Consider the following 23,697-nt stretch of genomic DNA (forward strand, 5'->3'; position numbering starts at 1 on the left):
TATTTTTTTCATTGCTATTAATGTATAACATTTGAGCATAGTTATTGGGTACACGTGATATTTTGATAAATGCATTCATTGTGTAATAATTAAATCAGTGTATTTAGGATAACCATCACCTCAAACATGTCTTATTTCTTTGTGTTGGGAAGATTCAGATTTTCTCTTCCAGCTTTTTAAAAATATACAGCATATTGCTGTTAACTGCAGTCACTTTACTGTGCTTTTGATTCCTTCTAACTGTATGATTGTACTTTATCACCTGGTTTCTCCCGATACATACATCCTTCCCAGTTCTGCTCCCACATACGAGTGAGAACATGCAATATTTGTCTTTCTGTGCCTGGCTTATTTAACTTTTAAATAAAGTGGTCATGGAAGAGCTCACTGAGGTAACAGTTGAGCAAAGACCCAAAGGAAGTAAGAATTACCTATTTGGCTTTGCCCCTCCATTTGCTTTGACTCTTTAGTAGGGTAGAGCAGTTTGAGTCTCAGTCTTACTAATTATGCTAACATATCTTTCTTCAGTGTAGATTCTCAATTCTTTCTCACAATCCCCACTTCCAGTTTTCTATATTTTGCTACTATTTTATTCATTTGCTCCTACTGTAAGCAAGTGCAGATTCTTTTGTGGAAAGATAAAATTAAAAAGTAAATTAATTATGGACTTATTTCAGTTAGCAAATTTCATCTTTTAAAGGGTGTGTTTATTATGCTAAAGCCAAACAGACACATCAAAAAAAAAGAAAAAGAAAAAGAAAGAAAGAAAGAAAAGAAAACTGCAGAACAGTATCTCTGAGGACTACTGATGTACAAATCCTCAACAAGATACTGGCAAACTAAATTCAACAATATGCTAAAAAGGTTATTCATCATGACCAAGTGCAATTTATTCCAGAGATGCAATGATGGTTCAACATAAACAGATCAATCAGTGTGATGTATCAACAGCATGAATGTTAAAAACCATATGATCATTTCAATTGATGCTGAAAAAGCATTTGATAAAATTCAATATTCCTTCATGATAAAAAAACACTACAAAACTGGATATAGAAAGAAAATACCTCAACATATTAAAAGTCATACATAAATGTCACACCCACAGCTAATATCATACTGAATGTAGAAAAACTGAAACCCCTTGCTCTAAGATCTAAAACATGATGTCCACTGTCACCACTGTTATTCAGCACAGTAATGGAAGTCTTAGCTAGAGTAATCAAACAAGAGAAAGATATGAAGGGCATCCAGATTGGAAAGGAAGAAGTCAAATTATCCTTGTTTGCAGATGATACGATGTTATATTTGAAAAAACCTAAGGACTCCATCAAAAAACTATTAGAACTGATAGATTAAATAAAGTTGCATAATACAAAACCAACATATAAGAATCAGTAGCATTTCTGGCCGGGCATGGTGGCTCATGCCTGTAATCCCAGCACTTTTGGAGGCTGAGGTGGGTGGATCACTTGAGGTCAGGAGTTCAAGACCAGCCTGGCGAACATGGTGAAACCCCGTCTCTGCTAAAAAATACAAAAAATTAGCCAGGCGTGATGGTGCTTGCCTATAATCCCAGCTACTGGGGAGGCTGAGAGAAGAGAAGCACTTGAATCCTGGAGGCAGAGATTTCAGTGAGCCAAGATCACACCGCTGCACTCCAGCCTGAGCGACAGAACAAAACTCCATCTCAAAGAAAAAAAAAAGAAGAATCAGTAGCATTTCTCTCTACCAACAGTGAACAATCTGAAAAAGAAATTTTAAAAAAAGTAATTCCATTTACAATAGCTACGAATAAAATAAATTCCTAAAAATACATTAATACATTTAACCAAATAAGTGAAAGATCTCTACAATGGAAACTGTATAACACTGATGAAAGAAATTAAAGAGGACACTAAAAAATGGAAAGATATTGCATGTTCCTGGATTGGAAGAATCAGTATTATTAAAATGTCCATACTACCCAAAGCAATCTATAGATTCAATGCAATCCCTATCAAAATACCAATGACATTCATCACAGAAATAGAAAAAACAATCCTAAAATTTATTTAGAATCACAGATGTTCCAGAATAGCAAAAGCTATCCTGAGCAAAAAGAACAAAACTGAAGGAAACACATTACCTGACTTCAAATTACGCTACAGAGGTATGGTAACCTAAACAGTGTGGTACTAACATAAAAACACACACACACAGACCAATTGAACAGAATAAAGAGCCCAGAAACAAATCCACACACCTACAGTGAACACATTTTCAACAAGGGTACCAAGAATATACACTGAGGAAAAGACAGTTTCTTCAATAAATGATGCTGTGGGAAAACTGGATAACCATATGCAGAAGAATGAAACTATACCCCTATCTCTTGCCATATACAAAAATAAAAATGAATTAAAGACTTAAATCTAACACCTCAAACTATGAAACTACTACAAGAAAACATTGGGGAAAATCTCCAGAACATTGGTTTGGACAAAAAATTCTTGAGTAATACCCACAAGTACAGGCAACTAAAGCAAAAATGGACAAATTGGATCACATCAAGTTAAAAAGCTTCTGCACAGCAAAGGAAACAATCAACCAAGTGAAGATACAACCCACAGAATGGGAGAAAATATTTGTAAACTACCTATCTGACAAGGGATTAATAGCCAAAATATATAAGAAGCTCAAACAACTCTATAGGGGAAAAATCTAATAATTTAATTTTAAAATGGGCAAAAAATTTAAATAGACATTCCTCAAAAGAAGGCATACAGGCTAGGTGCTGTGGCTCATGTCTGTAATCCCAGCACTTTGGGAGGTCTCAGCAGGCAGATCACTTGAGTTCAGGAGTCATGATTGCACCACTACACTCTATCCTGGATGACAGAGTGAGACCCTGTCTCAAAAGCAAAAACAAAAATAAGACATACAAATGGCAAACAGGCATATGAAAAGATGCTCAACATCACTGAGCATCAGAGAAATGCAAATCAAAACTAGTGACATATCTCACACCAGTTAAAATGGCTTTTATCCAAAAGACAGGCAATAGCAAATACTAGCAAGGATGTAGAGAAAAGGGAAGCCTCATACACTGCTGGTGGGAATGTAAATTAATATGACCACAGTGGAGAACAGTTTGGAGGTTCCTCAAAAAACTAAAAATTGAGCTTCTATATAATCTAGCAATCCCACTGCTGGGTATATGCCCAAAAGAAAGGAAATTAGTATATCAAAGAGATATCTGCATTCTCATATTTGTTACAGCACTGTTGACAATAGCCAATCTTTGGAAGCAACCTAATTGTCCATCAACAGATGAATGAGTAAAGAAAATGTGGTACTTATACCCAGTGGAATACTATTGAAAAATATTCAGCTATTATAGAGTGAGGTCCTGACATTTCCAACAATGTGGATGGAACTGAAGGTCATTATATTAAGAAATCAGGCTCAGGAAGACAAACATTGCATGTTCTCACTTATCTGTGGGATCTAAAAATCAAAATAATTGAACTCACAGAGGTAGAGAGTAGAAGGATGGTTACCAGAGACTGAGAAGAGTGGTGGGGCGTGAGGGGAAAGTGAGAATGGTTAATGGGTACAAAAAGAATGAAATGAATGAATGAGACCTAGTATTTGATAGCACAATAGAGTGACTATAGTCAAAATAATGTAATTGTACATTTAAAAATAACTAAAAGAGTAAAACTGGATTGTTTGTAACACAAAATTAAATGCTTGAGGGGATGGATACCCCGTTTTCTATGATGTGCTTATTTCACATTGCATACCTGTATCAAAACATCTCATGTACCCCATAAATATATATATATCTACTATGTACTCAAAAAATTTTTTAATGTTTTTTAAAAGTACATTTCTTAATGAAGATTATATGATCATACCTTATAATGAATTGTTTAAATATTCTGCTTTCCTTTTAATACCTGGTTCAACTCCATTACAATAAGAGATTTAGAAATTTGATTACTTGATGTGAAGGGGTGAGGTTGAGAAGGAGAATGTAAATTATTTATAGCAAAGCATGTTTTCTGAAAAGGAAATTTCCCAGTAAACTGTACTACAGATTTTTGGAATGAGCTCAGAATTTGTCAGAATACTCCTGCTTTCAAATCCTGGCTGGCTGATTTGGGGAAGTCCTCTGGAGTCAGTTATACCTCTAGAATCTGATAGCTCCCACCTGACTGTGATTTTGTGAGGAACTAATGCTTGGAACATATGTGTTCGATAGTTTATTGAACAAATGTCTATAAGCAAAGGAAGATGGAAAAAGATCAAATCAAAATTATAAGGATTTTTTTCCTGAAGATATTAAAAATACTAATAATTTTCTCTTAGCCAAGGTATGATTTAAAAATTGAGTCTTCAGCACACAAACTATATAAATATTATTAAAAATCATTAGAGAAGATGAACTCTCCATCAGAACAGAACATAGAGTAAAAAGATAAGATGCCCTATAGGTAAACCCCTGATATTTCTAACATATAAACACAGAAGGGAATGGGCCAGCAAAAGTAGACCAAAGAGAACAAGGGAGATGAAGACATCTAGAATGACTAGTAGGCCTCTTGCTTGCACTGAAGGTTGTGCCATTCATTGAGGGAGAGGATACTGGAGGAAGATCAATTTTAGAGCAGATGCTTATGAATTTGGCACTGGGCATGTTGAATTTGAGGTTCCTATAAGACATCCATGTAGAAATGTTGAATATGTAGTTGAGCATTCTAATCTAGAAATCTAAGGACTTGCCTGAGCTGAGAAGTAATGTTCAGAAAGATAAGAAGAAAACTGAATCTTTTATGAAAATATGGGTCGTTTTAATTAGGAAGGGATAGTACAGCAGTGTTTCATATGGTGATTTGGGTACATATCTTTATATATTAAGAAGCTTAATAGCAGGAAATATGAGTTATTTTTACTATCCCACAGCACTTAACCTTACTCTTGGTAAGCATTCAATTATTATTTGTTGAATTGAACTAAATTGACTCAAGAGCTTATTTTGCAAGCCAGCCTATTCTGTGAATCAAGGATTGTGAATTATCCGAATTGGAGCTTAATAATCAGAGATTCTTAAGGAGGATATGACACACATCAAGAATCAGTGTGTGGTTTCCTGAAAGTAAGCAGCCATCAATCAGTCTGGCAAATCAGTCAGGTCTGTGCAGGCTTGCTACAAATAGGGCACAGCACTTCTTGCAGAAAATGCAGGTGCAAAACTTGCTGAGAGGAGAGGATCATAACTTTGGACTGTAAGCACAAACTTTATTACAGTAAGCAAAAAACATCTAGTAATTTTCACTATATCACCATTCACTAAAATTAAAACAACTAATATACTTAGTTATGAAATAAGGTGGCTTTATGTAGATAAATTGTTTTTCAAAGATTTTTTTCACAAGAAGTCACAGATTCACACATTTTTCTTTATCTACAAGACTAGATATTCCTACAGACTCTTTAGTTCTATAAATAATGAAAAGCAATTAAATTTTTTCCCTACTTAGTCCAAATGATTGATAGCTTAATAGACATTTCATTTTAAGAATTATACAGCAGTGGTTATTTCAGAACTGCAAAGACAAAAATCAACCAAGTTATTGGGTCTGATAAAAAGTGTAATATATAAAACAAGAAGTTGTTATTGTACAGGGAACTGTAAATTCCCAAACAATATAAATGAATGGCATTTTCATAGCTTTTTGAAAAATTCATAAGCACTGTTTGCTGTGAGACAAAATTCCATTATAGATCTTACTAAGAAATTATTGATAAGTTAATTTTTAAAGGAAACGTAATGCTAACAAGGATGGTTCCTATATTTGAATACTTCTTTTTTTACTTTTTTTTGAGGTGGAGTTTCGCTCTTGTTGCCCAGGCTGGAGTGCAATGGCACAGTCTTGGCTCCTTGCAACTTCTGCCTCTCGGGTTCAAGCGATTCTCTTGCCTCAGCCTTCCAAGTAGTTGGGATTACAGGCGTGTACCACCACACCTGGCTAATTTTGTATTTTTAGTAGAGACAGGGCTTCACCATGTTGGTCAGGCTGGTTTTGAACTCCTCACCTCAAGTGATCCACCCACCTCAGCCTCCCAAAGTGCTGGGATTATAGGTGTGAGCCATCATGCCCAGCTGTGGATACTTCTGTTAGTCATGCCTAGATGTTTAACTCTTAAAATATAATATGGAAAAGATATATAACAGCATAAGCAAAATAGTCTTCAATCTTCCATAGAGCTTTGCCTTGGGCTAGGTACAAACTTAAAACTCCTATCCTAAAATTTAATTTAAAAGAAGAATTTACAAAATCATAATGTTGATAATTCTTTCAATAGATGCTGGCCAAACTACCAGAAGAGCAGCATCAGTGATATACTGAACGCTTTTAAGAATCAGTCCTCATCTAGTTAGTGCCTTAGATTCTTTCTGGTGCCTCTGATTTTGAATATTATTGCTTTTCTTAGTTTTGTCCTAAAAGAAAGTGACTCATCAAACACACAAACTAATCCAATTCCACTCAGGATCTCTATTTTGCTTATTTTGCTTTAGGAATGAAAAGGAATATGTTACAGTATAAAATCTATTTTTGTACTTGGATGCATGAATAAGAGGATTTGGGATTATGAGTAAATGCTAATCTTAAAAAGAAATAGCAACACCTCTGAGAAAGAGAAGAAAAAAGAATGAGAAAGATCCAAAATAATCTTCAGGAATTGGATGGACAGTTATCAAGAGGTGACTGAAAGGATTTGGGAGTATGGACGGAGTACCAGGAACATTGAGACAACATAATTTTATAATGAAGCATCTCAGCACAACTTTTACCAACAGCACTTAGCAGCCTAAAAGTAACAGAGAAATTGGAGACTGTGGGAAGTCAGGGCGTGGGGAGAAAATGTAGCTATGAATTCACAGTTGAAATTCAACCGCAAGGAGAAAATAGAAGCCAAAAGGACTAAATACATAGCGAATCCAGAGGCTTTTAAAATTTGGCTTCTTTCTTGGTATATATTGTCATGTATTTGTCTGTCTTTCCTTTCTGTATGATACTATGTCTTACTCATGTTTAACAAATGTGAGACTCCTGACCTTCTGTAAGAAAGTAAGTAAGAAGGGATTTTTCAAAAAGCCTTTCTTTGAAGAAGTTGAGTGGGATAGTGTAGAGTGGATGAAGTGGAACAAAATTCCAGTTATTTTTTGGCAAAATATTTTTTAGTCTAAAATCCCTCTGAGACTCACTCAAACTAATTTCTTTCTGTCATTCTTCTTCCTTCTTTTGGTCTCTCTATAACTAAATTTAGTTAAAAATTATGTTATCTATAAAGGCAGCCTTTCCATGATCATTGGAGCACTTTCTGCTCATGTTAGAAGTTCACTGTTCTTTGTTTTTAGTCATTAAGCACATACAGTAGTCCCCCCTTATCTGCAGGGTATACATTCTAAGACCATCAATGGATGCCTGAAATTGATGATAGCACTGAACCCTATATGTACTGTTTTCCCTATATGTACATACCTATGATAACATTTCATTTGTAAGACACAGATATTAACAATAACTAAGAATAAATTATAACAAGTATACTGTAATAAAAGTTGTATGAATGTGGTCTCTCCCTCTCTTTCTCTCAAAATAATCTTACTGTATCATACTCACCCTTCTTGTGATCTGTCCATCTGATAATTGAGGTGACTACTAAGCAGCTAATGGGTGGGTGTTGTCAATAGCACGAATACACTGGACAAAAGCATGAGTCATGTCCCAAGCAGGATGGAACACTATGGTGTGAGATTTTGTTACTCTATTCAAAATGGCCCATAATTAAAATTTGCAAATAGTTTATTTCTGGAATTTTCCTTTTAATATTTTTCAGACCACAGTTGACCACAAGTAACTGAAACTGAGAAAAGAGAAACTGTGGATAAGGAGGATTACTATACTATTAAGGCCAGAAAATTTCAGGGGGAAACAAGTGGTTATTTTCTGCCCAAATATGATACGTTTTCTCTCTTCATTGGATACAGTTAGAAATATGGAAAAAAAAAAAAAGTCCACCTTTGAAGTGTTCAGTGTGCTTAGTCTTTGTGCAAACCTCTACAGCTTTCTTTTCTTCTGGGGATAGGAATGGGATTAAAGGTTAGAGATTGGTTTTGTTTTTCATTTTTAAAATCCTGGTCAAATAGTATGAAAATTGACAGGTGCTATACTATAGTCAGCCAGATGTGTGTATAAAACAAGAAGCTGTTATTGTACAGGAAAAAATGCAAAAACCACAAAGCCATTTTTAAATGATTATTTTTACTTTCTTTCTGTGTGAGAGCACTCCCACAAACATGGTGAACATTCCTAAAACCCGCTGGACTTTCTATACAAAGTGTGGCAAGCACCAATCTCACAAAATGACACAGTACAAGAGGGCAAGGATTCTCCGTATGCAGAGGGAAAGCAGTGTTATAACAGGAAGCAGAGTGGCTGTGGAGTGCAAACTAAGCCAATTTTCCGGAAAAAAAACTACAAAGAAGATGGTGCTAAGGTTTGAGTGTGTTGAGCCCAAACACAGATCTAAGAGAATGCTGGCTTATTAAAAGATACAAGCATTTTGAACAGAGTGGAGATAAGGAGAGAAAGGGCCAAGTGATTCAGTTCTAAATGTCATCTTTTGTTTTATGAATACTATAAAATCTTGAGTTTATGTTCAAAAAATTTGCTGAATATAAGTGAATCAAGACAAGCATAACTGAACTACTTTTAAAAACTGATACATTGAAATAATTAGAATGTCAATCATCAACAAGATTGATTTTATATTTATAAGGAAGCATATAGTGTAGGGCTTTAGAACATAGGCTTTAGAGCCAGATTGCCTGAATGTGTCTAGATTCCACCAATTACTAAGGGATCTTGACTAAATTACATAATCTCTCTTCCTCAGTTTCCTTTATGTTTTGAAGATTATAGTACTTAAAACATTGCCCAGCATATACTATTCAATTAATGTTCATTTTTGAATAAATGTGTCATTAAATCAGTAAAAAATTTCATTTAAACATTACTTGTTTTCAAGGCTTACATATTTCAGAGCATAGTTACATAGGGATAGCCTTTGAGATGAAAAGGAATAAAAAACAAGAAATGGGTCTTTGCAGATGACTAAATTCTGAAGTGAAGATGTTTTGTCAACCACGGAATCGGTTTGTGGTATATCAGTGCTGTAACCAGCTATCCTTTTATATAATAATATAAAGCAGTTAAGCACACCATATCATTTTTAAAAACATCATTTAAATATTTGAAAGCATTGCATTAATGGGCTTTTTGCCAATTCTGTTGATACAGTTTTTGACCTTTTTTGAACTAAATGCCAAGCTTGCAACTCTTAAATGTTCATTGTGCCTTAAAATATATGTATTTGTTTATAAATGTTAACCTTCATACTAGATTATTAGCTTCTTAAAGTTAAGGACATGGTATTATTTATCTAATACTTTATAGGTACCAGAAAAATATGTTTGTTGAATTGGTTCTAGAGAGTAAAGTGTTTTTAAAGCAAAATAATTGTAAATGTTATGCTGAATATAAATGATAGTTTAATATAGTTTTATTTGTTCATTTGTGCATTAATATATTTATTTATTTGCTGTTTCCTTCTGGGCTGCCAGATGTTTGTTTCTCTGTTTGCTTATTTTGAGACAAGTTCTGGCTCTGTTAACTAGGCTGGAGTGCAATGGTGCCATCTTGGCTAACTGCAGCCTCTGCCTCCTGGGCTCATGCTATTCTCATACCTCAGCCTACTGAGCAGCTGGGACTACAGGCACACCCCACCACACCCCACTAATTTCTGTATTTTTTGTAGAGAAAAGGTCTCACTGTGTTGCCCAGGCTGATCTTGAACTCCTGACCTCAAATGATCTGCCCACCTTGGCCTCCCAAAGTGTTGGGATTACAGGTGTGAGCCACCATGCCCAGCCCTGCCAGAGATTTAATGTGGGCCATAGAAGGAGAAGACCATTTTAATGTTCACAGATCATTCTTGATTTACTTTTTATATTTCTACATTTTTCAAGAACTTCTCCAGAGAGTTATAAATCATGATAGAAAGTATTTTAATTATGTTTAAAGTTGTTCTAAAAAATAGGTTTGATTGTGACATTTAACGTATTGAAGCAACTAGGGAAAAAACAGGACTATTCTGATATTTGGGTTTCTGGTTAACTTTCTTTAGGCTTAATGAAAAAATAAGTAAATTACCAGCTAAAGTACTTGGTAGATAACTGCACAGTGAAGAAAAATTGCCCATTTAATGAGATATGTGAAAGGATAATGAAGAAGGAGAAAAAGGGAGCCATTTTTAAATACATTTAAACTTTAAGTATATAAAGTCTTTTTTAATGTTAGTAAGAACTGCCTGATTAAATGGATCCTCCTGAGTCAAACTTTTATACTGAGAGTTTGATCATAGAACATTTGAAGAATAATAAACACTCTTGAAGGTGCTTACAGTCCCAAGACTGATTCCAGAGAATTAGCTATCTACCATACAGCATCCTCTGATTCAGCCTCACAGAAATTGTCTCACAATTCACCATCAAAAGTAGTGTCCAGAAATAATCAAGATAGGGCTTCTAGAACAAGGAGGTAAGGAATTCAGACTGTCTCCTCAGCAAAGCAACAATGTAACTGTTGAAAATTTTTAATAAAACAATCTGTTAAAGTCGCCAAGATCCATCTTCAAGGTATACAGCAAATAGAGAATTATTCATTCAAGAATATCTACTAAATCTTAGGGTACAGTTTCACCCTGGAGGAGCAGGCCTCTGGTGTTTCTCAGCAATCTGCCTCCCCTCCCGCTAACTCCATGTTTTTGAATCTCTATTCCAGGTAGGCATAGCTGAGAGGACAACTCTCTCTTCCCCCAAACAGTCGCTAAGTGAGGCACAGCAAGTTGAGAACATGGAGGCCCAGCTTCTGCTCCCCATACTCACTGTAGGGTGGAGGTTCCCTTCCAGGTGAGAGAACCCAGGAAAACCAGGAGCTTCTCCCTAACTTCATGTATCTAATTTTACAGCAGGGTGTCACCCCAGTGAAGACCAGTGCAAGGGTGCAGGAGCCCTGCCCAGGAGGAAAGGCAAATCTTAAGAGTGAAGAGCTCCATAGGGTTGCCTGAGAGGCTTTATTTGGAAAAGGGAATGGAGAACTTCATGGCTAAGTTTGTTGTTGAAAACAATACAGATCTTGGTAACGACCAATTTGGAGGCCAATAGCTCTATAATATATCAAAACATATTACTGGTAGAACCATCAAAACAACACAGCAGCCAGAAGTTTTAGAGACAGAACCAGGGAAAGAGCCAAGAAGGGTCTTTCTGGGAACAAAGTCAGCTGTGAGAATCAAGAAAGCAGTGCTCATGTGCTAGGCTGCACCCACTCAGGAGCAACTATAGTAGGATTATAGACTTGAAAGCATTCTCCATACGGTACCTAGACCCATCAGCATAGGACAATAGGCTCAATGGCACAAGGCGCTTAAATTCAACATCTGACTAAACACCGATTGAACAGTAAACTATTCTTACCCCTTACTCCTTGGAAGCCAAGCTTAAAAATGATATCACGGTCATCAATGGCAGCCTGAAACACTATATACATTCCCAAGGCTCTCCTCTTTCAGTCGCCAGAGTGGGAATCTCCAAGCTACTAGTCCCTAACTGAATGTGTAAAGTGTCTATCACAATATATAGCATACAGTTAAACTCTGATTAGTGGTAGCCATTATTATTGTTATTATCATCATCTATAGTCAGAACTCTTGGTTTCAAGTGACAAAAATCCAACTCCTACTAAATTTTGGAAAGTAGGAATTTTTTGGCTCATGTTATGAAAAAGACCAAAAGTAGATATGTTAGCTAGATCCAAGTACTCAAACAATGTCAATGAAACTGTTTCTATCCATTTCTTGGCTTTATGTTGGCTTTGTTCTTAGCAAGCTTTCCCCTCCTAGTAATATCATGGCCTACATCTCACCAGCTATCTAACTACAGTTTATTTGTGTGTGTGTGTTTTTTTAAATAGTTGCACTAAAAGTCTTGGCTAGAGTTTTCATTGGCCTGTCTTGCATTACATACTCATTCATTAAATAAATACTTGCCCAAGAAAATAAAATGTTCACTGGGTGTGGTGGCTCACGCCTGTACTCCAGGACTTTGGGAGGCCAAGGCAGTTGGATCACCTGAGGTCAGGAGTTCAAGACCAGCCTGGGCAACATGGTGAAGCCCTGTCTCTACAAAAAACACAAAAATTAGCTGGGTGTGGTGATGGGCACCTGTAATCCCAGCTACTCAGGAGACTGAGGCAGGAGAATCACTTGAACCCTGGAGGTGGAGGTTGCAGTGAGCCAAGATCATACTATTGCACTCCAGCCTGGGCAACAGAGCAAGACTCCATCTCAAAAAAAAAAAAAAGAAAGAAAGAAAGAAAATGAGGTGATTCAAAAAGCATAGGGTCAGAAAGCAGTAGGAGAAAGAGGAGCAATAAAGAAAGCTTTGAAAGAGCAGCCACTGACTTTGAAGGAAACCCAGGAAAGGATGGTATCCAGGAAGTGGGAGAAGAAAATTTTTTAATGTGGAGAGAGATCCTGATACTTCAGAAGCCCCTGATCATTCAAATATTTTTATACAGAAACAATCAGCTATGCCTTGGGATCAAAATCCAGAACAATCAAATGGAAATTACAGTGAAGGTGAATGAAAGGGAAAGCAGAAATGGAGAGAAAGAGGAGGAAAAGCTGGTGGAAAGAGAGGTGATGAAAAGAAGAGGAAAATGAAAAGGAGATGGAAGATGAACAGGAAATAAAAAGAAAAACAGAAAATGAGAAACAATATCCCAAGACAAGATTAGTCAGCATATCCCTCATGGACACTGGGCAAAGTTTAAGTTAAACATGTGCCCAACAATACAAGAGAGTCTATCACTCTCGTTTGAATTTGGCATGACACATGAACAGATAAGTCAGTGTTTTATAAAAAGAGGAAGAAATATAATAAAGAAATGTCTAACAGAAAGCATAAGAAAAAACATATGAGATGGAGTCTCTGTTTTTCCAAGGCTAGTCTTGAACTTCTGCCCTCAAGTGATCGTCCGACCTTGGCTCCAGAAATGCTGTGTTTACAAGCAGGAGCCATTGCACCTGGCTAAGATGTTTTATATGACACATCCTCACCAATAAATGGAATTCTGTAAGGATAAACAAGACATTTTAACAATCGTTAATTCCATGGAGTAGAACTAAGTGAGGGGAGTGCAAAGTAGTTTTTATACATTTTATTTTTACCCTACTGTAGATTTAAAGTTTTTATAATGGATGTTAATTGATTTTATTTAAGAAAAAAATCAATGAAGAAATTACCAACCTCTGGAAATGTTTTGAGACTGAAAGGGAAATCCATTATAGTAACTAACGGGTTCAGTGCATTCTGCAGTTTGTCAATATATCTCTAAACATCCCCTCCAAACATGACTTTTCTCTACAAATGTGATTATGCTCCTGGAAGGGTGATTTGCTGTTGTCATTGTTGTTGTTGTTGTTGTTGTATTAGGGTCTTGCTCTGTTGCCCAGGCTGGAGTGTAGTGGTGCAATCTCGGCTCACATAACCTCCACCTGGGTTGAGGTGATTCTCCTGCCTCAGCTTCCCAGGTAACTGAGATTTAGGTGTGAGCTATAGTGCCTGGCCAAGGGTGACTGTTTTCTGGTGTGTGACTTGAGTCAGAGGACCAAGGTCATTTAATTTTTTTCAAGAGCAATTTGATGAATGGGACAAAGAGTGAGGTGAAGACAAGAAGAGGACACCAGCGGACATGAGAATGACATAATAAGTTAGAGGTCAAGTAAGGGTATAGAAAATGATCAATAAAGGAACTTCAGATTATAGTTATCTGCCGCTAACCTGGCCACTCCCCAGATTTCATCGAAGATTTTGATATTGATATGGTTTTCATAATTCATATGAGTAAACCATCTGACACCCCCCCAAAAAAATAAAATGAAATGTTCTTATTGGGCAGGCCTGGAGCTGGGGAATGGAGACATCTTCAACCAACACATGGACTAAGAACAGGTAAAGTATGGTTTCCCCAGAATTAAATCAAGTAGAATATATGGAATATATACTATGTAGGCCAAAACAGCAGATTTTCAATATTGCATATGTAGTAATATGCATTAATATAACAACATGTAATACTGGACACAGAAAGACAGTTGTAAGTGAATCTTAAATTGTCACTCACTCAGCAAAAGCCTGTTTATAGAACGTAGCTTGTGCTCTCCTAAAAGTGAGTAAACAGGTTTTACCAATATTAATGTGCACATATTGTTCTGTGGGTAGAGATGTTCCATAGAAAACATCCCAACTCAATTTCTATAGAATTAAATTGTCATAACACTTGGAAAAAATACAACTGAACTTAATTATGAGAAAGATCATCACTAAGGTATTAATTATCTCAGGCAGCATGATACAATAGAGACTAGAAGTAAAATCACAAGATATAAATTCTTCCAAAAATACGGTAATAATAATAGTTACCATATGTTGAGTGCTTATTCAAAAAGCTTTTATCCGTTCTCTTATTATCACAACAACTCTATGAAGTAGGTGTTATTATGCACATTTTATGGGAGAAGAAACTGGGAGTCAGTGGTTAAGTAATTTGCCCAATGTCACACAGCTGATACATGACAGCAGGCGTTGAATCTGTCCTACTTAATACCAAAACCTTGGTTTTTGTTAATGGGCTATCGGACTTAACCTCTTTATGCCTAATTTCTAAAGTAAGATACTTTGATTTAATTATCTTTGAAGATGCTCCTCAAAAATCCAGTGATTACTTAAGGGTTCACCTTTAATTTCTCATCATTAATTTTGAGTATCTGTTAAGAAGCCTTTTGAATCCATTGGAACACCCCTCTATTTGTATGTATGTCTTTAATCATGGACCAAAAAAGAATATCACTGTTTTGTTGAGAACACTCTTTATGTGCATATCATAGTCAGTACTCTCTGCATAATCACAAAGGAAACCATATATTTGACAAATGTTTTTCCATTGGGACCTCACATACAAAGAATAAATTTTGGCAAAGACAAAAGTGATTAATGGTAGAACAGGAAAAAAGTTCCATCTGTATTTCTGCACTCATATACTGGTATATGTGTGAAGTCTTACGGGTTTGTTTATTGTTTGTGGGGAAGGGGTTTTTTTGTTTTTTTGTGTTATTGCAATTCTGCCAACCATGTATCTCTTCATTCTTGCTGAGTCTTTTTTTTCACATTTGAATCTAAATGACTACTTTAAAAGCTAGGAAAATATGCTAACCTGCTGCAAATAGCTTTACCTAGTTTACATTTTTGTCCAAGGTGAAAATAAGAATTCGAGAAGATTTTCTGCTTGAATACTTTTAGGTATTCTGTAAACTGTGAGAAAAGATATAAAGGAAAAAAACAGGGATATTCATTTTGTTGCGTAAAATGTATTCATTCTTTGTAAAGTGAAAGTGTACTTATATAACTTATTTTTTTTCAGAGGTGGAATACATAAAATTTCTCTGAAAACTGACCAGCATTTAACTAGATGCTAGCTATTAATGTAATAATAACTGGAGGGTGTATATCCTCTATAACTGGAGGATTAATGGTAGGGCCCCTGGAATAAAAATATCTGGGTTCACATCATAGATCCTTCAATTACTAAGTATAGGTCAATGTTTAGACATCTAATTCCTCTTAAACTTTACAGTTTTCTTATCTGTAAATGGGGGGAAATAATAGTGCCTCCTTTACAGATTGTTGCAAAGGGAAAACAAGATAATTCAAGTAAAACACAGCGCATGTTACGTAGGAGGCACTCAGGTTAGCTTTCCTACTCAACCATTAATAATACTACCACTAATATTACTCTGAAAATTACAAACATCTTGAGAGAGATAATCAGAGCCCCAAGAGCTCATCTGTTTGTATTAGTGTCTGCTCTTAAAACACAGTGGGTTAGGAATTACGCTGAGCATGCAAATTTTAGCTAGCAGCTGTCATATTCTGTAATTTAGTGTAGAATTTATTTAAAATAATTTGAAAAAATTTACAACCATGCTCATGGGAGAATCAATCAGTATTGATATTGCATTTAAGTTTTGGTTGTTTTAAATTTATGGGGTTTTTTGCATAATATGTTATTATTGTAGAATATTTCCATTGTTCCTTCAACAAATACTTATTGTGTGTATGATGGGCCAGGCACAGTGCAATATACAAAGTAGTAATATAAAGTTTGTAAGACATGTTTCTTGCCCTTAATAGCCTTAGTGGGTTCAAAGCTAGTGACAGAAAATAGATATATAAAGAAATAATTTTATAATAAAAGACTATGCTAGGCATAATGTGATCTCTCCAAAGATGTCCACATCTTAATCCTCAGAACCAGAGAATATGTTATCTTACATGGCAAAAGGAATTTTGCAGATGTGATTAAATTTAAGGATATTGAGATGTGGAGAGTATCCAGAATTATGCAGATGGATCAAACCTAATCACATGGATTCTTAAATACAGAGAACTTTTAATTCGCCTTGAGTTAATTCTTGCATATGATGAAAGGTTGGGATCGAGTTTCATTCTTCTGCATATGGCTAACCTCAACACCATTAATTAGGGAGTCCTTTCCCCATTGCTTGTTTTGTCGGCTTTGTCAAAGATCAAAAAATTTAAATGTAAGACCTCAAACTACATAAATCCTAGAAGAAAATCTAGGAAATACCGTTCTCAACATCAGCCTTGGCAAATAATTTTTGGCTAAGCCCCAAAAGTAATTGCAACAAAAACAAAAATTGACAAAGGGAACCTACTTAAACTGAAGAGTTTCTGCACAGTGAAAGAAACTATCAACAGAATAAACAGACAACCTTCACAGTGGGAGAAAATTTCTACAAACTATACATCTGACAGAGGTCTAATATACAGAATTTGTAAGAAACTTAAGTCAATAAGAAAAAAACAAATAACACTGTTTTTAAAAGGGCAAGGTACATAAACAGACACTTCTCAAAGGAAAACGTACAAGTAGCTAACAAACATGAAAAAAAATGCTCACCATCACTCATGAGAGAAATGCAAATCAAAACCACAATGAGATACCATCTCACACTAGTCAGAATGTCTGTTATTAAAAAGTCAAAATTGGGAGGCTGAGGCGGGTGGATCACGAGGTCAAGAGGTCGAGACCATCCTGGCCAACATGGTGAAACCCAGTCTCTACTAAAAATATAAAAATTAGCCGGGCGTTTCGCACGCACGTGTAGTCCCAGCTACTCGTGAGGCTGAGGCGGAAGAATCGCTTGTACCTGGGTGGCGGAGGTTGAAGTGAGCCGAGACTGCGCCACTGTGCTCCAGCCTGGTGACAGAGCAAGACTCCGTCTCAAGAAAAAAAAAGAAGTCAAAAAACAGCAGATGCTTGAGAGGCTATGGAGAAAAGGGAACGCTTACACATTGTTCATGGTATTATAAATTAGTTCAGCCACTATGGAAAGCAGTTTGGAGATTTTTTCAAAGAACTTCAAACAGAGCTACCATTCGACCCAGCAGTCCTATTACTGTGTATTTACCCAAAGAAAATAGTTTTACCAAAAGGTACATGCACTCATATGTTCACCATAGTACTATTCACAATAGCAAAGACACGGAATCAACCTAGGTGCCCATCAGTGGTGGATTGGATAAAGAAAATGTGATATATATCATGAAATACTGCACAGCCTTTAAAAAGAACAAGATTATATCCCTTGCAGCAGTCAACATGGAGGCCACTATCCTAAGCAAATTAATGCAGGAACAGAAAACCAAATACCACACGTTCTCACTTGTAAGCAGGAGCTAAACATTGGGTACTCATGGACATATGGATGGCAACAGTAGACACTGGGGACTACTAGAGGAAGAGGAAGAAAGGAGAGTATCAGTTGAAAAACTACCTATTGGGTACTATGCTCACTACCTGAGTGATGGATCTATACCCCAAACCTCAGCATCATGCAGTATACCCTTGTAACAAACCTACACATGTACCCCCTGTATCTAAAATAAAAGTTGAAATTATTTTAAAAAGAGTTAAAGAAATAATTTTAAATCAAAACTTTTAAGGCCCCTAATTTTACATCCTTTTTATACAGTATTTCTGTTTGTTAACAACAATTAAATGTAGGTGGTAAACAATACAGATGTTCATTATACCAGTGTTTCTCAAAACGTGGTGAAAAGCTAGTTTTTTGTTTTCCAATTCATTGCAGACCAATACATTTGTAAAGTATATTAAAAGTGTTGTGGTTTAAAATTGCTATAGAAGTTTCTAAATTAAAAAAAAAAAAATCAGCAACCTTTTTCTCACTGTGGGCAGAGGAAAATGTTAACTACTGAAGAATGGTCAAAGAGGTGCAATACTGCTGGCTTTGAAGATGAAAGAAGAGGTCCAGGAGCCAAGGAATGTGGACAGCTCTAGCAAATGGAAAAGTACGGAAATAGATTCTCTTGAGCCTCTAGAAAGGAATTCAATCCTGCCAACATGACTTCTAATAGACAGAACTATAAAATAATACATTTGTGTTGTTTTAAACCATAACATTTATAATTCTTATGGCAGCAATAGAAAACTAATATTAAGTACAAGTTCTCTTGAGGAATATATGTGGAGAAATAGAAGAAAATAAGGCTCACTTTCCAAAGTGAATAATTACTAGCTCCAGAAGAGCTAGGAATAATTTTTTCAAAAGACATGCAGAAGCCATTGTTCCAAAGTGGATCATATACACTTTCCAAAACCAGCTCTAGTAAAGAGAAAATTACTCTCAGAATTGTCATCTCTGGAACTGAGTAGGTAGAATTTATTTCACCTGAAGAATGAAGGCTGGATTTAAGGTTCTAATAGGGAAGAGGAAAGAAGACTGGATGCTAAGTAATATCCACAACAGAAATACTGCTAATCCCATGAAAATATATACATTGTTTTTGGATTACTATAGTAAATAATACTTTGGAAAATAGTGTCCATCTTTTGTTTGGCAAAAAAAGGAGCAAAATGGAAAATCTATCAAATACTTCTCTAATACTTGCCAGAAAGACACATTCTTCCTGTTTATTCAACATCTATTTATTGAGATGTTTCTATATGCTACAATTCCCAGGACATAGCCTCTGCTACATATTCATATCAGGATATTGGTGGCCAGCAAAAACAGATACTGCTCTCAATTCATGAAGCTTATAGTACAGTTAGAGATATATTAATCAAATAATAACACATTGATTGGCATTGAGTTAGAATGCATCAAAAGGGTATTATCGGATGCTGTGAGACTGGGCTGAAGCTTAAGCTAAGATCAAAAGACGAGGATGCCTTAGCTAAGCAAAGGAGAAAGAAAAGAGTTTCTTAAGCAGAGAAAACAGCATGTGCAAATCCCTGTGGCAAGCAAGAGCTGAAAGACCTGTGTGGCTGAAACAGAAAAACAGAGGAAGGTTGATGACAGAATGAGGCCATAGACCTCATTCTGTTGGAAGCCAGACTAAGCATGGCCTCATAGATTGTGTTAAAGATTTTCTCCTTGATCCTAAAAACAGGATGGAGGTGGCATGATTGAATTTGTACTTGGAAAGAATCACTGTGCTAATGGATTTGTGCAGTGGCAATGTTAGGAAACTATTTGAATAGTCAAGGCAAGAGATCTTAGTAGACTATTATGATTATAGCAGTAGCTGGAATAGTATATACACTTTAAAGAAATATTTAGAAGATAAAACAGGATTTGCTGATGAGCTGGAAGTAGGACATAGGGAAGAGGAAGAGGGTGGGGATTAAGAAAGCCTTAGAGTTCTGACCTTTGGATCTGGTGGATGATGGTGTCATTCATTGACCTAGGGAGCATCAAGAAATCCCTCTTCTTCATGAATCAACCAGATGGTTTAAATTTTATTGTAAATAAGAATTTCTAAAAATAATTGAATTGGATGACTTTTTGACAGCTGCATGAGACAATCCAGAAAAAGCAATATGCTGTTACTTGTAGTAGTTTTCTGACACCACATGAATTTAATCTCTAACTCAAATCGTAATATATTCCTTTCTTAATACAATTCACCCAATTGCAATATATTTTCCTATATATTTGTAGTAAGTTAACTCTACTTAATTATCCTAGCTTGTCAATTTTGCAAACTTAAAAACAAAACGTAGAAATGCACAAATTGACAGAAGGAAAGGATCAAACTCATCGACTATAACCATGCAGGTCTTTACCTCAACTTATCTCAAGCATCTCTTATTCCTACAGTGAAGTGCTGGTGCTGGCTCCTACCAGTCCTCGAAGAGGAAGTTGTTGAATTTTCAGGAACTTTGTGAGCTGGCTGTTATAGTTTCAAATTGGCCAGAGTGAGAGTACTAATACTACAGAAATTGGAAAACACAACAGCATTGGCAAACAGTACAAAATAGAGCTGCCCTCAACCCCCAACAAAGCCCATTGTTAAACATTTATCAACACGCCACTCTTTGTATCCTTTAAAACTGTTATTTGAGAGGATAGCCTAGATACATAAAATACTGTAATGAGATTGACTATAATCTTACTGATTGAAGAATATTGCTCATTTTCTTTTTCCATGTTTTTTTTTTTTTTTTCCTTTTGCCTGCCTGGAAACTGACACCCTTTCCACATTCTTAAATGTCTTCCTTCAGGGTTGTTTGAACCCCCTATCCAATTCATTGCTGGATATATTTGATGTTTCTATAGAACTTCATTTGTGAGGATATATTACTTTTAGGCATTAGGCATTAGTCTAGGGATTTTTTTAAAAACTTTTTTCTTCTTCTTCATTAGATTACCCAGATTAAGAAGGACTTCAGTAGGTGGCAAAGTTTTAGAAATTACTGAATCTGGTTGATGGGTATATAGGTTTATTATATATTTTCTCTAGTTTTGTGTGTGCTTAAAATTTTTTATAATAAAATAAGAAGGCTGCAACAGCCACAGCTTGCCCAGATTTGTCCTCACTGGGTCTTTAGCCTCCAGTCTCAATCCCACCAGCTGTTCTCAAGATCTGAGATACTGTGAGCATTGCTGTCTCCTCACCTGGCCTGTGTTAGTAACTCTATTTTGATTTAAGTCTTGCAACACCTCGTTCTTCCCCTGAAAAAAACCACAAGCATTTGTAGATTTAATGTATTTTACAAAGAATTTAAATCTTCAGAGAGTACCTGCCATATCCAGATTAGGGTACTTTCTTTGTACTAAAACCACAAAAATACTGAAAAAAAGTCTCAAAAAGCTTCAGTAACAACAAAAAAACCTCAAAGTACAACGAGTGCATAGATTACAAGAAATTAGGAAGAGTAAAAAAATTTTTTAAGAACTTTAATAAAACATGAAAAAGAAAAAAAGGCCAGAAACAGTATCAACATACTAAACACTGGAGAAATAGGGATGAGGAATCAGCAGAATTACATACTAAATCAAGGACCCAGTTCTACACTAAAGAAAAGAAAGCTTTAATATTAGACAAGAACAAAGGTTTTGTTTTTTTTTTAATGTAGTATAATTTTATGGATCGCATCAAACGACAAGAAGCGTAAAAATGACCCATTCGTAAGGTATCAGTGAAGGAAAAAATACCTTAGAAATCATTTTTTTAAAAAAAGAAAAGAACCACAAATTATAATTTAAGAGAAAACCATCAGTATCAAAAAAGAATCACATAAATCATTTTATGGATTAGAAAACTGAAGTTCAGGAAAAGTGAAGTAATTTGGCTAAGGTCATGTCAGTCAGCTACTTTAAGTGTTGCAGCCTGGATTTGAATTCCCTAGATAACTCAACATTTTGCTCTTTCTGACTCTTTTCTGATAGAAGTGAAAATCCAAAAGTAATTTTTAAAATTATATAAAAGTATAGCTCAAAAGTAAATATGGCTTGAACACATGACACAGGCTCAACAATGATGCCCCAGTGAGTCTCATTTTTCTACTACCTCATCAGTACCCCTTGGTACTCATTACTGCACATAAATTACTAGTGTATGGGAAACGCCCACTTCTTAAAGTCATACTGAAAATCATTTTGTTTGACTTTGTTTTAAACAAAAGTTATATTTTTTTCACTCTTCCCTTAAAGATGTTTTTTAAACTCTATGCCTATAATAGAAAATAAGGCTTCATATGGCCCTCATTTGTTAAATAAGAAAAAATATTTTTAATTATTTACTGATTGACTGAAATGATCAAGCTTTGGTTTCTACTAAAAGAATGTAAGTTTGATTCAGATGTTTGAAGAATGCTTTAATACTTCCTCAAATTTGTTGGCTCTGTGGCAGGTGATTTTTGTGACAGTCCCTTTTAAGGTAATTAATTTTGCCTTCCTTTGGCCTATACAAGCATACTTAATGGTAGTTAATACTTCTTATTATGTGAAGCCCTGTATCTAAAGGCTTTTTAAACATATGATAAATTCTCCATCTTGTACCTATTATGAGCAACTATTTCAATAATTATTTGAAACACGACTCCTAAAAAAATATATTTAGTAAATTATATTTACAGTTAACTACCTGACATCGTTTTTCTTTTTTGATTGTACTAGGGTCTGGGGTAAGATAGAAACTATATCAATTGTTTTAACAAAGATAATTTAATGTAAATAATTGTTAACTAGGTATTGGAAAAGCATGGTAACCAGACCAGCATCATAAACACCAGCATCATAAACATCACCTAGAAACTTCCTAGAAATGCAAACTCACAGACTCCAAGTTTCACCCCTGTCTTACTGAATCAGAAACTCTGGTAGTAGGCCCAGCAGTCTGTGCTTTAAAAAGTCCTCCAGCAGATTCTAACACACGCCAAAGTTTAAAAACCACTGCACTAAAATATCACCAGGACAACTGCCGGAAGTAGCCACCAATCATAGGATTGGGAAGCAAGGAAAAGAAATAGATGGAATTACTGAAACTGAGAAGCTTAAAAAAGGTCCCCATGGAGCTGAAATTCAGACTTTTGAGAACAGGTCACTGCTTACCTGGTGCTGATTTCTCTTAGTTCAGAGGAGGGAGCCTATAGACCTAGGAACCAGGTATCTGAGGAAGCATCGTCCAGGAATTGGAGCTGGCATCTCAAGAAGGCACATTGGGATTGGTTCTACAAGTGTTAGAAAACCCCCAAATTGCAATCAGCTGATACTACTAGAATTCACTATTGCTGTCAGCGTGAAAAATTGTTGCTAGAGTGAGACTTAACAGGATCAAGAAACCCATCTGAAGCAAACAGCAAATTCCTTCTTCCTTCTCTACCTGTGAAGTGTCACACTGGTCCCTGTGTTGATGAGCCTAACAGGGAGCCAATACTTGCAGAATTCCAAAGAGTGAGTTTGAAACCAGGAGACAGTAACTTACTTACTGGCCTTAATTGTAATAAGACTGGAAGATAATAGAAATAAAATTTTTGTTTATGTATAATTGGGTGCACATAAACATTTTCTGGAACACTCAACTACTGGGTAGACTTTTGGCCTTATTGTTAAAAAAAAATTGTATTATTTTCAAACTATTTGTTTCTCCTGATGAGATTAATAAGAGACATTTAGGGCACCTGTATC

At 35.7% G+C, this 23,697-nt stretch overlaps 1 protein-coding gene across 1 annotated transcript in view; it reads left to right on the forward strand.

Moving 5' to 3' along the window:
- FAM241A (family with sequence similarity 241 member A) overlaps positions 1 to 23,697 on the forward strand; it is a 43,206-nt gene that overhangs the window by 13,614 nt on the left and 5,895 nt on the right. The window lies entirely within an intron of this gene.

Source organism: Saimiri boliviensis, chromosome 3 (assembly GCF_048565385.1).
Source record: "Saimiri boliviensis isolate mSaiBol1 chromosome 3, mSaiBol1.pri, whole genome shotgun sequence".
Lineage (NCBI taxonomy): Eukaryota > Metazoa > Chordata > Mammalia > Primates > Cebidae > Saimiri > Saimiri boliviensis.